We start from the raw sequence: 13,663 nt of genomic DNA, 5'->3' as shown, positions 1-13,663 counted from the left end.
CAGGGCTCAGAGGGCCCCGGTCCTGGTTTCTCAAAGCAGCCTAATTGCTGTGTGACTTTGGGCCGCTGCTGAGCCTCTCTGGGCCTCACTTTTTCCACCTCTCCCTCGGGGAAGCCCCCGGGTTAATTTATTTATAAGTCATCTCCAGGTTCGCTGCCTGGGAAGATGTCAGCAAGGCCGCAGACGCCTCACCTGAGAAACAGCTCCCCCACCCAGGCCACAGGCGTGCGTATTATGTAACAGGGTGTGCGGCGAGGGTTGGGGAGGGGGGCCCGCGGGGCGGGGCCAGGCCCTTGCGGCTATTCAGGGCGCCGCTATTTTTAGCCCCATTGATGAGGCTGCGTCGGCCACGCAGCCGGGATTCCGGAGACGTCAATGGGCGCGCGTCACTGTCCCCGCCCGCCCTCCGGGGGAGGCGAGCCCGGGGCTGGGGCGGTGGACTGGATTCCCGGCGGAACCGGCTACATCCGAGTCAGCCCCCGAGTGTGGCGGCCAGCGCTTTCTCGCCCCAGCCCGCCAAGGGTGGGGTTTGGCCCGCGAGGGGCGCTGGAAGTGGCCAGGCCAGAGGAATTCCTTCCATTTCCCCGCTGGCTTCCAGGAGTTAGGGAGCTCGGCTGCCAGGACGCGGAGCCGGGAGGGACCAGAGTTGCCCGGTGCAACCCCTTCGTGGGACTGAGCTGAGAAGCCGAGCCAGGAGAGGGTCTCGTGGGGTCAGGAGCGGACCTGGGATTAGAAGTGCTGCAGAGGTGGCATCTCCAGTGGTTTCCAGTGGAGTGATAATTTGGGTTGGGGGCTAGTATTAGGGGTGTGCTGGGAAAAGGAAGGCTGGGCAGAGGTAGGTGGATTGAGAATAGTTATGCCCAAAGTGTGCTGATGTAGTAGGAGGCTTCAGCGGTGACTTCAGGCTTGGTCCTAGACCCACACCAAGTGAATTGTTTGAAGACTTGAAAGGGAAGCCAGCCGACTCTTTGTAGTGACCTAGAGGTGAGAGGAATGACAATGACAGATGTATAGTACGGTAAAGCCAAGATTCCAAGCGATGGCAGCCAGGCAGAAGGATGGACCAAGTCTAGCAGGATGGATGAGACTGATTATGAACGTTGAGGCCTGTGCTGGAGTTAAGAAAATTAGCTGAGAGGTTCAACCCAGCAACTCAGGCCCTGGAGCTTCCCACTGGCTCTCTGGTGTTGGCTGTCAAATTGCTCTGTGCCCACTAAGCAGGTCCAAGGAGGGAAGGGGGTTGCCTGACCCTGGGCTCCCTGGTTGGGCTCCCTGGGTTCTAATCCTAGCTTTGTCACTTCCTAGCTGTGTGACCTTGGACAGGTTGCTTAACATTTCTGTGCCTTAGTTTCCTCCTTGTTAAAACGTTCATAATAAGAATAATGCTTTTCTCACAGTGTTGTGAGGCTAAAATGAGAACATGAGTGTAAAGCGCTTAGTGATATGTTTAGCACATGGTGTTCAACAAATATTAGCTGCTGTTGTTATTGTTGGTAATAGTAATATGCCCATTTCTGGGTGGGGACATTGGCCAATGCAGAGTTTATGCCATCAGGAAGCCACCAGGGCTGCAGAGGGTCTGTCATTCATGTCGTGTCGCAAGGAGTTCAGGTAAGAAAAGACTCAGTTGATAGGAGGGAGGAGAAGGAGGTTTTAGGTGGGTTCATCCGGGGCTGGGGGCTCCTGTGTCAGTCGTGACTCAACATAGGAGGGAACCCTTGGAGTTTGGGTCTGCCCCCAAGTGGAGGGGACAGCTCCTTAGCTGCAGTGTTCTCCCTGCCTCCTTCCAGGTGACTGGCTGACCCTCCTCCTAAACCCTTCCTGAGGCAAGCATGTCTGAGTCCCCCTCTCCCGCATTCCACAAATACTTAACTGAGCACCTATTAGTACTGAGCTCTGGTTTGGAGACTGAACTCTGCAGCAGTTGAGAGACACGCAAACAAACGCACAGCATTAGTCCTATGGTGATGATAAAAATAGGTTCATGTGGCGGGGTGGGAGTGGAGGTGAAATGGGAATGGAAACCTGATTGATAAGAAGGTACTAGCCACACAGATATCGCAGGCGGTGACTTTCCTGGCAGAAGGAACAGCCAATGCAGAGGCTCTGCGTGGGGAAAGAGAGCCCATGGGGCTGGAGCACAGCAGGGAAGGGGAGCTGGAGAGCAGGGGCTGGGTGCTGAAGTCTGGCCTGAGGCGCCCACTTCCTTTGCGGGGGAATCACTTTCTCCTCCTCCAAGCCCACTCAGCCCCTGGTTTGTCCTCTGCACAGGGCTGACTGTAACCAATCTTGATTCATTCCTGCATCGTAACCTCCTGGGGCCCGGGGATCTTGATTTGCTGCTTCTTGGATCTCCCACTGTTTGAGGCTCACTGTCTGGCTCACAGTAGGCCCTCAGTAAATGCTTGTGGAATGACTGTTGAGGATGGGATTTTGATGGAGGGCAGGAGATGGGATCAGATGCCTGCTCTAAGATGTTGTGAATCACTTTCTGGGCACCAACTGGATCCCTGACTCTGACCCCTGTTCTCAGATATAGGGTCTTCCTGGGCACTCAGGTTGGGCCTGACTGTGGTAAGAGGTGTTTGGCCCTCCCTACCCTTTGTCCTCAGCTGTGGGCTGGAAGGGAGAAAAGGGAAGGTTGGTGGGGTCGGGGATGGGGGGAGGCTAGGGCATGACCGCAGACCGTTTCTGGGGTACGGGAAGATGACAGGGTCACTCTGGGAAGCAGGTGTAGGCTGTGGGCTGGGCCAGGTTTGCAGCCTGGTTTTGCCTTCTGTGTGGGGTTGGACTCCCTCCAGATGATCCAGACCGCCTTCCCCTTCTTCACGCCCTGCTCCCCATTATACCCACAGGGATATCGGGGTGCTAATAGCTCTGTAAGAGGAGAATCTGGGTACCATGGGCTAGAGGAACTCCCCTAAGCCTGTGGACCCTGGGACAGAGGTTAGGAGGGTGAAGGAGTCCATCACCTACCCTCCGGGACCCCTCCTCCTCACTCCCTCTACCTGCCACCGTGGAAGCATCTACTTCTCTTTTCTCAGATCTCATCGGCCTGAAGGGCATCCTGATAACCAGGGAAGATCACGCCTTGTCTGGTCCTGCCCTCACCTTGGGGCCCAGTCAAGAGAGGAGAGGGCTGAGTAAGGGTAGGAAAAGGGAAGGAGAGGAGTGGGGTCTGCGTTGCCCTGGCTGAAGGCTTTGGCACCAGCAGGGTTGGGGGGAGAGCTTGAAGAGGCTGGAGGGGTGGCACGCACAGGTGGCTCTGGAAGTAGAGGCCAGGTGCCCAGAAGTGGCTTAGAATAGGAACCAGGGTCTGGGGTTAGCTTTTATGTGTCATCATTCAATTTCTCCTAATAACGATAGCACCTGTGTGTATCCAGCACTGTTTTAAGTCCTTTACACATATGAGCTCATTTTAAGCCCGCTGGTAACCGTATGGTTGTTAATTTTAGAGATGTCAATTACAGATTCTCTTCTTTTTTTTTAGACTTATTTATTTATTTATTATTTATTTTTTGGCTGCATTGGGTCTTCGTTGCTGCATGCAGGCTTTCTCTAGTCGCAGCGAGCGGGGGCTACTCTTTGTTGCGGTGCACGGGCTGCTCACTGTGGTAGCTTCTCTTGTAGCAGAGCACGGGCTCTACACGCGGACTTCAGTAGTTGCAGCATGTGGGCTCAGTAGTTGTGGCTCGCAGGCTCTGGAGCGCAGCCTCAGTAGTTGTGGTGCATGGGCTTAGTTGCTTCACGGTATGTGGGATCTTCCCGGACCAGGGCTTGAACCCGTGTCCCCTGCGTTAGCAGGCGGATTCTTAACCACTGCGCCACCAGGGAGGTCCCACAGATTGTCATTTTCACAGATGAGTAACAGAGAAGTTATGTAACTTGCCTAAGGTTACAAGTGATGGAGCCAGGATCTGAACCCAGGCAACAGGGATGCAGCATCCATGCTCTTAACCACTCTACCCCAAGCTGGACCTTCCAGTTTTGTGACTGGAATCCCTTCAGAGAGGATTTCCTGAGAGTCCGCATGGCTCAGATTAGAAGGCTGGGCTGCCTAGAGATGGGGGCATGGAGCCCTTGCTCTGCAGCCTCTGAAGCTTTGGGGGCCAAGTTGGAGCCCCTTAAAGGAGAGAGGGGTATTCTGCTCTGTCCTCACAATAGCTCCCTTTTCTCTGCCTACAACAGGCCCTTTTGTGCACATCAGGGAGCTGAAAGCTGGATTGAGGTACCCGCCTCCCCCCAGGAGTGGGGTGTGAGGCTGAGGAGCTGTGTCTCCAGGGCCCTGAGATGCCCCAGACACTGTCGGCAGCTCCTGGCCACACCCCACGTTCCCAAGTGCTGTTTGCTTGCGGTGTGGGCCCCCAGCCTCTGACGCCCAGCTCACGGAGGTCCTTGGGCTGCCTTGTCCCCCTTCATGGCCCGGGTCCTGCTTCTGTTCCCACTCCTGTTTTCTGGCTGTGCTGTCTCCAGGGAATGGTCCCGCTAGCTGGTTTCTCCTCTCTCGCGTGGACTCTCCCTCTGCAGGCCTCCACTGTGGACAGAGGCCAGCCCCAGCCCCTCCCTGGTGTCGGCGCCTTCTGCCAGGCCCCGAAGGCCCGAGGGATGGTCGAGTGTTGTTCGAGGACTGTTGGTCCATCCAGAGTGGTGAGTGCCCTGCTGTTGCCCCTTGTACGCCCCCGGGGCCCTTGAGCAGGTGGCTGGGGGGCTGAGGTGGGTGTGGAGCTGCCTGAAGCGGATGTGGTTTGGGGGATGGAGGGGGAAGCCCTGCAGAGGCGGTGGGCGAGGTGCTGCTTAGCATGGGGAGATCTGATTTCTTCAGTGGTGGGGGTAACGCGGGGGCAGGGAAGGGGGGAAGCCTGACTTTCTTGGCAGGACAGACTGGGGGGCTCTGGGCCTGGGTGTCATGGGGTTGTCGGGGATGACAGCTGCTCCCAGGGCAGCGTGTGCCTCGTTCCGGGAAGCTGATGGGGTGGGGTTGTGTAGCTCAAGGCCAGGCTGGGAGTCTAGTGGGGCAGACCTGGGGGATGGGAAGCTGCCTTGTTCCTAGGGTGTAGACACTACCAGGGGAGTGCATGAAGGGAAACTTGGACCACCCCTTGCCTCTGAAAGGGTGATGACTGCCCCCTTCTGTGGTGGGCCTGTAGGTCCTGTGGGGTCTGGTATGGAGGGGTGGCTCTATGAATGGGGAGGATCTTGCTGACCAAGGGCAGGGACAGACCCTTCACTATTCATCCAATATCCCTGAGAGGGAAAGTCTCAGACTTGTGGCCATGGCCAGAGAAATCCGTGGCCGTCTAGCTCCCCTCCTCTCCTTATGGATGAAGAAACTGAGTTAGAGAGGGGACAAGGCACTTTTCAAGGTCCTACATGGAGGACGTGTAGACCCAAGCTCAGAATCCAGGTCTTCTGGATTCTGGGCAAGCCCAGTGGCCTGGTCAGCTGCTGGAGGACACACCTTCCTTGCCTGAAGATGCCTCCAGAGAAGACACAAGCTGATCTGTGGGTGAGGGGTGGAGTGTGGGAATGGGATTCCCACCAGGCCTTTCCTTGGGGACATGAGGTACTGGGGCGGGGTCAAGCATACATAGTCCTGGTCACCGTGTTTACCTGAGAGAGCTGGAGTTCAGCTTGGCGCCCTGGGCAGGGACCGTCTTATTCCCTTCTTCCTTGCCCAGAAACGAGGGTCGTCTCTGAGCAGCACCCCCTTCGGGCCTTGAGAGATCCCCAGATGAAGCAGGAGCTGGCTCAGTATCCCACCCTGGACCCCCAAACTCTGTTGCCTCTTGTGGAGTTGGTGCTCGAGGTGCAGAGAGTCCCAGAGAGGTGGCTGGGATGGGGAGGATGGGCTGCCCAGCCCTCCAAGCCTGGAGGGAAGGAGGGAAAGCCCTGGGAAGCAGGGCCTCCTGTTCCGGGGGCTGCGCTGGGTATGCACCTGGCCTCTTGCTGGCAGCAGGCACTGTGCCACCAACCTCGGGCTGGGGCAGGGAGAGGAATTACTGTAAGTGGAAGAGGCAGGTGTCCCTGGTCAGCTGGACTCGGGAAGCACGTGAGTGAAGATGACAGCAGCGGCCGGCTGTCTTTCCCTCCTCTCAGCCCCCACCTCTGCCCTCAGGTCAGACGCGGGGCCTGCTGAGTGCCTAGCCTTCCCTTTGGGTACCCAGTGGCTCCTGGGGCCAGAATTCCTTGCGGTCAGTCCGTTGTCTGGGTGAGGGTGGTGATTGGGTGGAATTCCCATGCCAGAGGTGCTGCCAAGGCCACCGTGAGTGCTGCCAGTGGGGGCTCCATGAGTGCTAGAGCTGCTGGTCCTGTGACGTGGGCACCTGTCTGCCAGGCCCGGGCATGGGCCCAGGGTCACGCTCATGCCAGGGCTCCCGTCAGCTGACTATTTTAGGCTCTTGCTGACCTGGGCCAAAGTCAGGCCTCAGCCAAGAGGGCCCTGAGGCAGCTCCCCCTGCCCCCAGAGGCCAGCTCTGGTTTCAGCTATATAAACAGAGGAGGACATGCTGGCTTGGAGGCCGCTCCATGTCCTGAGTCCACTCAGCCGGTGCACAGCCTCGGACGGGCTGACTGGGCGGTCACGTCTCTTCCCGCAGGGCTTCCTGAGGCCACCGGGAAGAGTCCCCAGCCAATCCCGGGATTCTCCCTTGGTGCAGTTGTCCAGGCCCTCAGAGAATCAAAGCAGATCGTGTGGAGGAAGCTGGTGAGTCTTAGGAATGGGGAAACCGAGGCACAGGGGCTGGGCTGTGTGCATCTTTTTCCATTGTGACCGTCCTCACTGTGGTTTCTTTGGCCTCCAGAGGGGGAGGGGCGGAGGAGGAAGCAGGGGTGGCCGACCCTCCCGAGGGATGAGAGTAAAGGCCTGATGGCACTTGGATGACGGGAGTTGGACTTGGACCCCTTTGTGGTTGAGAACCAGGCGACGAGGAAATAGGTGATGCCGCCTGTCTCCTTCCTCAGAGATTTGCAACAGGGTCTTCCGTCCTCCTGTCCCGTTGACCCGGCCTGGACAACACTGGTCTGCTCAGGCTGGGGAGGGATGCTGGAGTGAGCTGGGTGTCAGTCAGGTACCTCAGCACTTGTCCTTGAGTAGGGTCCCTGGCCCCCCAGCTGGTTGGGACTTGGGGTCTGAACTTGTGGATTGACGTCCCTGAGCCCGCCCTCGGCCCCTGCCCTGCCCTACTTGCCTGGCTTCCCACCTGGTTTGGTGCCTGAGAAGCTGGACTGGAGCTAGGCTTGGCAAGTCCGCCAACCGGCTTGCCACAAGCACGCTTCCCGGGAGCCGGGCCAGGGGCTCGGGCCGGCATGGAATAAGCGGAGCTCCTTACGTGGGAGGCTGTGTGCTCTCCTTCTTGGTTCTTGAAAAAAAAATTTTTCCCTTTCTGAACGTGAGTCTTTAAACGAATCCAGAGCCTGTGACTAAAAATACTTTAACAATAGGAAAATGCATCAGTCTTTCCGGCTGGGCCTCGTTATCAGAGGGTTTTTATTTTGGAAGTTGAAATTTTGCCCAGGGAGGCTGGGTGGAGACCTTGGGCAGGCACAGGGGAATTTGGTGGGTTGCTGATGTTGTGCGAGGTGGTGGGAGACCCCCCTAGGGTGGGGGAGAGAAGAGTTGGCCAGGAGCTGAGCAGACTGAGGGGCATGGAAGGAGATTTTTTTTTTTTGGGCTGTGTTGGGTCTCCGTTGCTGCGCACGGGCTTTTCTCTAGTTGTGGCGAGTGGGGGCTACTTTTGGTTGCGGTGCACGGGCTTCTCATTGCCGTGGCTTCTCTTGTTGCGGGCTCTAGGCGCACGGGCTTCCAGTAGTCGTGGCACGTGGGCTCAGTAGTTGTGGCTCACAGGCTCTAGAGCTCAGGCTCAGTAGTTGTGGCGCACAGGCTTAGTTGCTCTGCAGCATGTGGGATCTTCCCGGAGCAGGGCTCGAACCCGTGTCCCCTGCATTGGCAGGCGATTCTTAACCGCTGCGCCACCAGGGAAGCCAATGGAAGGGGATTTGAGGAGGCTACAAATGAGGCGTGGGTCGACTCTTCCCAGAGGACCTCCATGATCTTGTCTGTGTTTTCCAGCTCTGTCTGGAGGTTCCTCCTGAAGTCTGATCTTGTTGCTTTATGTTGTACGTGGATTCCTTCTGGCCTGATAGCAGGCTGGGGGTTGAGAAGTCACTGGACTGGAAATGACCTCTGTGGAGAGAGGTCTGACCTGCTCAGGTAACCAGCTCTCTTCAGAGTATCAGTTGAGCACTTGCTGCATACAGTCGGGAATTTTCCTGGTGCTGGGTGGAGCCACATCTCTGGGCATACTCTCATTTCCTTTCACGCAGCCCTGGAGAGGGAGAGGTGGGGATGGGGGTACTATTTATCTCTGGGTCTTGAAGAAGGAGGGTGCTGGCTCCCCAGTCGAGCTGACGGCGCTGGTGTCTCCTTTCTGTGCCTGCCTCAGGATCCTGCTGCGGGTCCCTAGAGCCCCAGCCCCCAGACAGTGCTCCCATTTCACTGTGAGCCTCCCCCTTCCGTTAGTGACTTGAATTCTAACAGCACCGGGACTAGCGATGTTGTCAGCATTGGGCAGATGAGGAAACGGTCCGAAGAGGGCAAGGGACTGGCCCCGGGTCACGCACCAGGCTTGCTGGCTCCAGGTCAAAGATGCCTCTGAGAGTTCCTTTATCTTTTGCCTCTGCTGGGGCTGGGGTGAGAAGTGGAGGGCGGCGGCTGACCCGCCCATGTCCTTGGGAGCCTGTTTTCCTGGGAGGTAACAACACGTGTGGTCGTGGCAGGGCCTGGACAAGGGCTAGAAGATCAGACCCGGGCCTGCCCCTACATCCCCAGTTCCCAGAGCTGTCTGTGGAAGCCCCCTGGGGCAGTAGGCAGAGCTTCCCTGCCCACCGCACAAATCCCCCTGCCTGCTGCCAGGGCAGGAAGAGGAAGTGGCCGGGTCGGGCCTGGTGATAGGTCCTGGGGCTAAGGTGGGGAAGCTGGGGTGGGGGGTGGGGGGGAGGAGGCAAAGCTCACTCCCTCTGCCTACCCTGTGGGAAGGGTGTGGAGGCCCACGGGTGAGGATGATCTTGGCGAAAGTAGGGCAACTTCCTGCCCTTTGCTCAGCAGGGGCAGTGGCCAGCCTGAGGTGGGCGGGGCAGCGTGGGAAAGGGGCTGTGCAGTTCCACTTCCTCCGTCTCCTATTTACCCACCGTCTTGGCTGGGGGACGATGGTGTACTTTGGCTGCCCATTTGCGGCCTGCCCTGGGCTACTTACTGTTGAGGATGCATGAAGGGGCCTCCTGCCAAGGTGGGAGAGACAGGGCCTTGCCCTCCCGTTCACACACTGGTTGTCGGGGGAGGGATGGCCTGAGCACGAGAGTCCCCGAGCCCCACAAGATTTGACTAGCAGGGGCCAGGCCCGAGCTGAGTGGTTCGGAAAACATACTGCGAGAGGACCCCTTTCTGATGTCAGATGCTGCAACCTCTCCTAACCGTAGCTGTGCTCTTGAGTATGTGTCGATAGAACAAATAACGTAATGAGAAACAGCCACTGTTTCTCTGTGATTTCAGTGAACTCCAGCAGCATCTGCGTCCATTTGAATAAATATGTCTCTCCCATTTAGGTGTGGCTATTTCTGGAAATAAACTTTTCTTTCTGAAAGTATAACATACATACAGAAAAGCATAAATCACAGACGTGAAATCTTCAGAGCATAGAGTGTGATGACCCTTCCATACTGAGCACACCCCGGTGACCACCGTTCAGACTAGGAACTTGGGACGCTTCCAGCGCCCCCCAGAGACGCCCTCGTAGGCGCTGCTGTTTCCAGCCTATAGGCCTTGTGCGTACCAGCTCTGTGGTGCACTTGTAAGAATCAAGGCTCGTGGGGCCAGAAGCCAGAGCTCTGGAGTTCAGAGTTGAGGGCAGTGGGTCTAGCACAGAACTGGGAGTTCAGGGAGTCTGATTCCTGGCCCCTAAGCCTCCTCCTCATTTATAAAATGTAGGTGGTAATTCCAAACGTAGACGGTTAGGGAGAGGGTTAAGTGGAAGAATCCACGTGAAGTGCCCTAAGCCGAGGGTCTGACCCTTCATTGGTATTCCTCACTCCCCCTACCCCCAAACCCTCCAGTGAGAAGGTACTTATTATTAAGAGTTAGGCTGGTCCAGGAGGATGTTATGAGCTGAAGTCTTAGAGGATGAGTAGGGTTAGAATAGAAGGAAGAGGAACAGTGTACCCAGTGGGTGGTGGGAAGGTTTAGCCCAAGGTCTTTATATTGGGGCAGCGGGGATCCTGGGGGTGGTGAGGGTAGATCGGTGGGCTGTGCTGTGCTGTGCGAGCCTGACCTTGGGCAGCTGTCTCGTCTCCAGCACAGCATCTTTCCCTGCCCTTCCTGTGTTATCATGGCCCTGCTTTACCTTCTGGTCCTCACCTCTAGTTTCGGATACCTCTGCCATCATTACCTGTCTCTTTCCGACCCTTACCTACCCCACAATGAGCTGTTCACTCTGCCCTTGCTCCTAAAGGTTGGGCTTAGTGGGGTCCCTTGGAGTCTCCGTCCAGTCTTCGACCAGCTTATGCTCCAGGTCTCCCAAAGTCTGCATCAGTTATGCCTTTTCAAGAGTTCCACCTTGGCCAGATTCCACCTCAGAGCCCCAGGCCACCCTCCCTGGAGGGCATCTGGCCAGCAGGGATGAAGCCTGAGGTCCCCAAGCCCCTCTCGCCTCTCCCCTGTCTTAGGCTAGGTGCTCCCCGGGTGTGTTCCTACAGAGGGACTGCCTTTTTCTCCTTATTTACTTATTTTCAGAGTGTAGTGTGTTCCAAGCCCCCAGCATCCCCCACCTCCACAAGCATGGCCAAGTGGCAGCTGCTGTTGTCTCTTCCACCCTCTGCCTTTGGGGCAGCAAGACTGCAACCTCCGAACCTGCAATCTCCCACGGAGATGGGGCCTGGGCTGCAGGCACAAATCTGGAGGCTGGATGCTGAGACGTGGAGATTTAGACTGGGGACCCGGACAGCTCCTCACCACACTTGAGTTCCCTGGGGCTCCTGGGTGGGCCTCCCCATGGGAAAGGTAGGGGATGGTCTGTGTTGCTCTTTACAGATGGAAAGTGGTGGGGAAAAAAGGGGGTGCTAGGGCTCAAGGCCAAGTCAGCTTTCAAAGGGCCATTAAGGCTGCAGCTAATATACCTTTTCTTGTCTCTTTTTTTCTTTTGCTGATGAGTTTTGGAGGGAAGAACATTGGCCTGGCTAATCATCTTTTGCTAACATATTAGAATTGTTTTTATTTTCTGAGGAAGGCCCTGCTGGGCTGGGTTGGGGGGCTAGGTGGGGAAACCAGCCCATGACCCAGCTGGGTTAGTTTCACCAGCCCAGACTTGTTTGTGCCTCTGAGCGAGGTGCAGTTCTTCTGGGAGCCCTTGGGTCCTAATCTGCAAAATGGGAAGACATGAATTATATTCGTGGTTTCAAACCAGTTTTAAGCTGTGGAATCCTTTTTATCCAAGTAATATCTTCTGCAAAAGCCCAAGACAAAGGAAAACAAGACTTTGGCTAAACGTCATCCTGCCCACACTTCATCTTCACGCAGGTGGCCGTTGAAGCGTGTTTAGAAGATGTTTTAGCAAAGGCCAGAGCTCTCTGAAGACTGGTCCATGTTGAGACTGCGGGCTGCAATGGGGGAGCTATGCTAGGTTCTGACCGGATCACCGAATGATGCTGGTGTTACATGAAGACTGCTCCTTCCGTGGTGGACAGTAGGGTTTGGAAAGAGGAGGCAGGCTGGTGAAGGGGCAGTCTCTTAATGGACGTGGGCAAGGAGAAGGGAGAAGGGGAGGTCGCTGGCCTCAGTCAGCTCGTCTGCTGCCTTCAGGCACCAGTGAGGCGTGGGCTCTGGCTGGCAATTAGGAACGGAGGATCCAAGAGAAGTTCCAAAATAGAATTTCAGGAAAAAGTGAAAAGTAGCATGTGGGGCATCGGGAGCAGAGTTGGGTGGCAGGCAGGGAGTGCAGAGATGGCAAGCTCTGTCTGGAACGGGTGACGTTTGAGGTGCTGGTGGGACCTCTGAGTGGACAGAAGTGGGGGCTGGAGAGCAGGGTGTGGGAAACCTGAGACGGAGGTGAGAGTGGAAGTGAGGAGCAGGAAGTGCCTCAAGGGTAGAGGAAAGTGCTCTTGGGTGACCGGGGGAGGCCAGAGTGGGGTCCGTGGGCGCAAGCTCAGCGTGGAGAGGGGAGAGGGGGAGGGGTGTGGGGAGGGGCTCTCTTCTTCTAAATATTAGCCTTTTCTTCCTTTCTCTCCCACCTAGCAGGCGAGGGCTCCCGGGAAGGCTGCAGGTGGGAACTCCTCGATCATGGACAGCGGAGGTTGTGAAGGGATCCCCTAGACATGTAGTCAGGTTCCACCCCAGTGTGCCACCACCTTGCTCTGTGACCTTGAGCAAGTGCCATTATTTTTCTGAGCCTGTTTATTTATAAAATGGGGAAGAGTCGGCACAGCTTCGAAAAGATTTCTCAGGCTCCACCCGGTTCTGAAATTCTGTAATTTCCCAACTAGAGTGCTTTCACCCTGTCAGGGACTGGGGAGGGTAGTGGTGAGAAATCAACTTCAGCTGTGAGGCACAGCCAGTTGGCCTGCCTTGGGCTTGGCGAATCCCTGCCCTCCGGAAGGTACTTTGCATGAGAAATTGGGGGGAGGGAATAAGTGTGTGTGTGTGTGAGTGACAGCCCGAGACCCCGCTGGGGAAGAAGGGTCAAGTGCAGTGGCAGCGCCTTGGGCTGAGGTGGGGGGCGCAGGTTCCCCGGGGTGAGTCCCTGAGTTGCCCGCCCCAGCCCTAGGCCTTCCCCGGGCCCGCTGGAAGGGCTGGGGAGGGTGCAAAAGCGGAGCCGGGCGCGTTCGTGGCTCCCGGGAGCCGCCGGAGGGTGAGGAGCTCCTCGTCCGGGGAAGCCCCGCAGCCACGGCGCTAGAGCACCCTTTTCTCGGGCTCTGGCCCTCGGGCTGCTTATTTCGGCTCCAGGGCCCCGGGCCGGTGCTGGGTCCTGCCGGAGGAGCCTCGCGAATCCGCGAGCTGCTATTTTTAGCTGGCGCAGAGGGCGAGAGGGGACTATTTATAGATCAAACGATCCGCGCTCCCTGCGTCAATGGAACCCCGCGTGCGTCACGCGCGCAGACATTCCAGGCCCCCCCTCTCGCCCCGCCCCCTCGGGCTCCCCGTCCCCGTGCCTACCCCTGGCCGCCTCCCGCCGGAACCGCGCCGCCCCCCGCGCCCTTGTATGGCCAAAGCTCGCCCGGCCGCGTGCGTCAGTGGCGCCCCCGCCCCTCCCCGTGCGTCACGGAGCGCTTAAGAGCAGGGTCCGGCGCGGCTGGGAGTCCCAGTGGTGGAGGCTGCGAAAGTTGGGGGAGTGTGCAGGACCGCGGGAGCGCACGCGGGACCGGGCTGCGACTTGGGGCGCCGGTCCTGGGCACGGGGAGCAGGAGCCAACCGGGTAGGTGACCCCCGGGAAGCGTGCATCTCCACAGAGCTCTGTTTTGTGTTGGGGGGCTTGCTGCATGAAGGAGATGGGTGTTCGCGCGGGCAGAAAGGGTGTTTTAGGGTCAGCATGAAGGAGGGCGGGAGTAGGATGCAGTTCTGGCGTTGGGGGTTAGCGGTTGGAACGGGATGAGGACTCAGATCGGACTGGAGTTTACTGAG

At 57.4% G+C, this 13,663-nt stretch overlaps 1 protein-coding gene across 7 annotated transcripts in view; it reads left to right on the top strand.

Annotated features, from left to right (window-relative positions):
* The first annotated feature begins 475 nt into the window (after window positions 1-475).
* NR4A1 (nuclear receptor subfamily 4 group A member 1) overlaps window positions 476-13,663 on the top strand; it is a 21,109-nt gene continuing 7,921 nt past the window's right edge. The window contains exons 1-5 of one of the 7 annotated variants that reach the window (XM_024736998.1): window positions 476-746; window positions 1,556-1,611; window positions 3,045-3,149; window positions 4,189-4,647; window positions 6,597-6,703. The gene's annotated coding sequence lies outside the window, so the exon portion shown is untranslated. Of the gene's footprint in view, window positions 1,612-3,044; window positions 3,150-4,188; window positions 4,648-6,596; window positions 6,704-12,551; window positions 12,642-13,351; window positions 13,458-13,663 lie in introns of those variants that run through there. The other 6 variants (XM_024736994.1, XM_024736996.1, XM_024736993.1 and 3 more) reach the window with 6 other exon arrangements.

This window comes from Neophocaena asiaeorientalis, unplaced genomic scaffold (assembly GCF_003031525.2).
Source record: "Neophocaena asiaeorientalis asiaeorientalis breed wild unplaced genomic scaffold, Neophocaena_asiaeorientalis_V1.1 scaffold134, whole genome shotgun sequence".
Lineage (NCBI taxonomy): Eukaryota > Metazoa > Chordata > Mammalia > Artiodactyla > Phocoenidae > Neophocaena > Neophocaena asiaeorientalis.
Note: the sequence above shows the minus strand (reverse complement) of the source record. Positions and strands in the feature narration are given on the sequence as shown.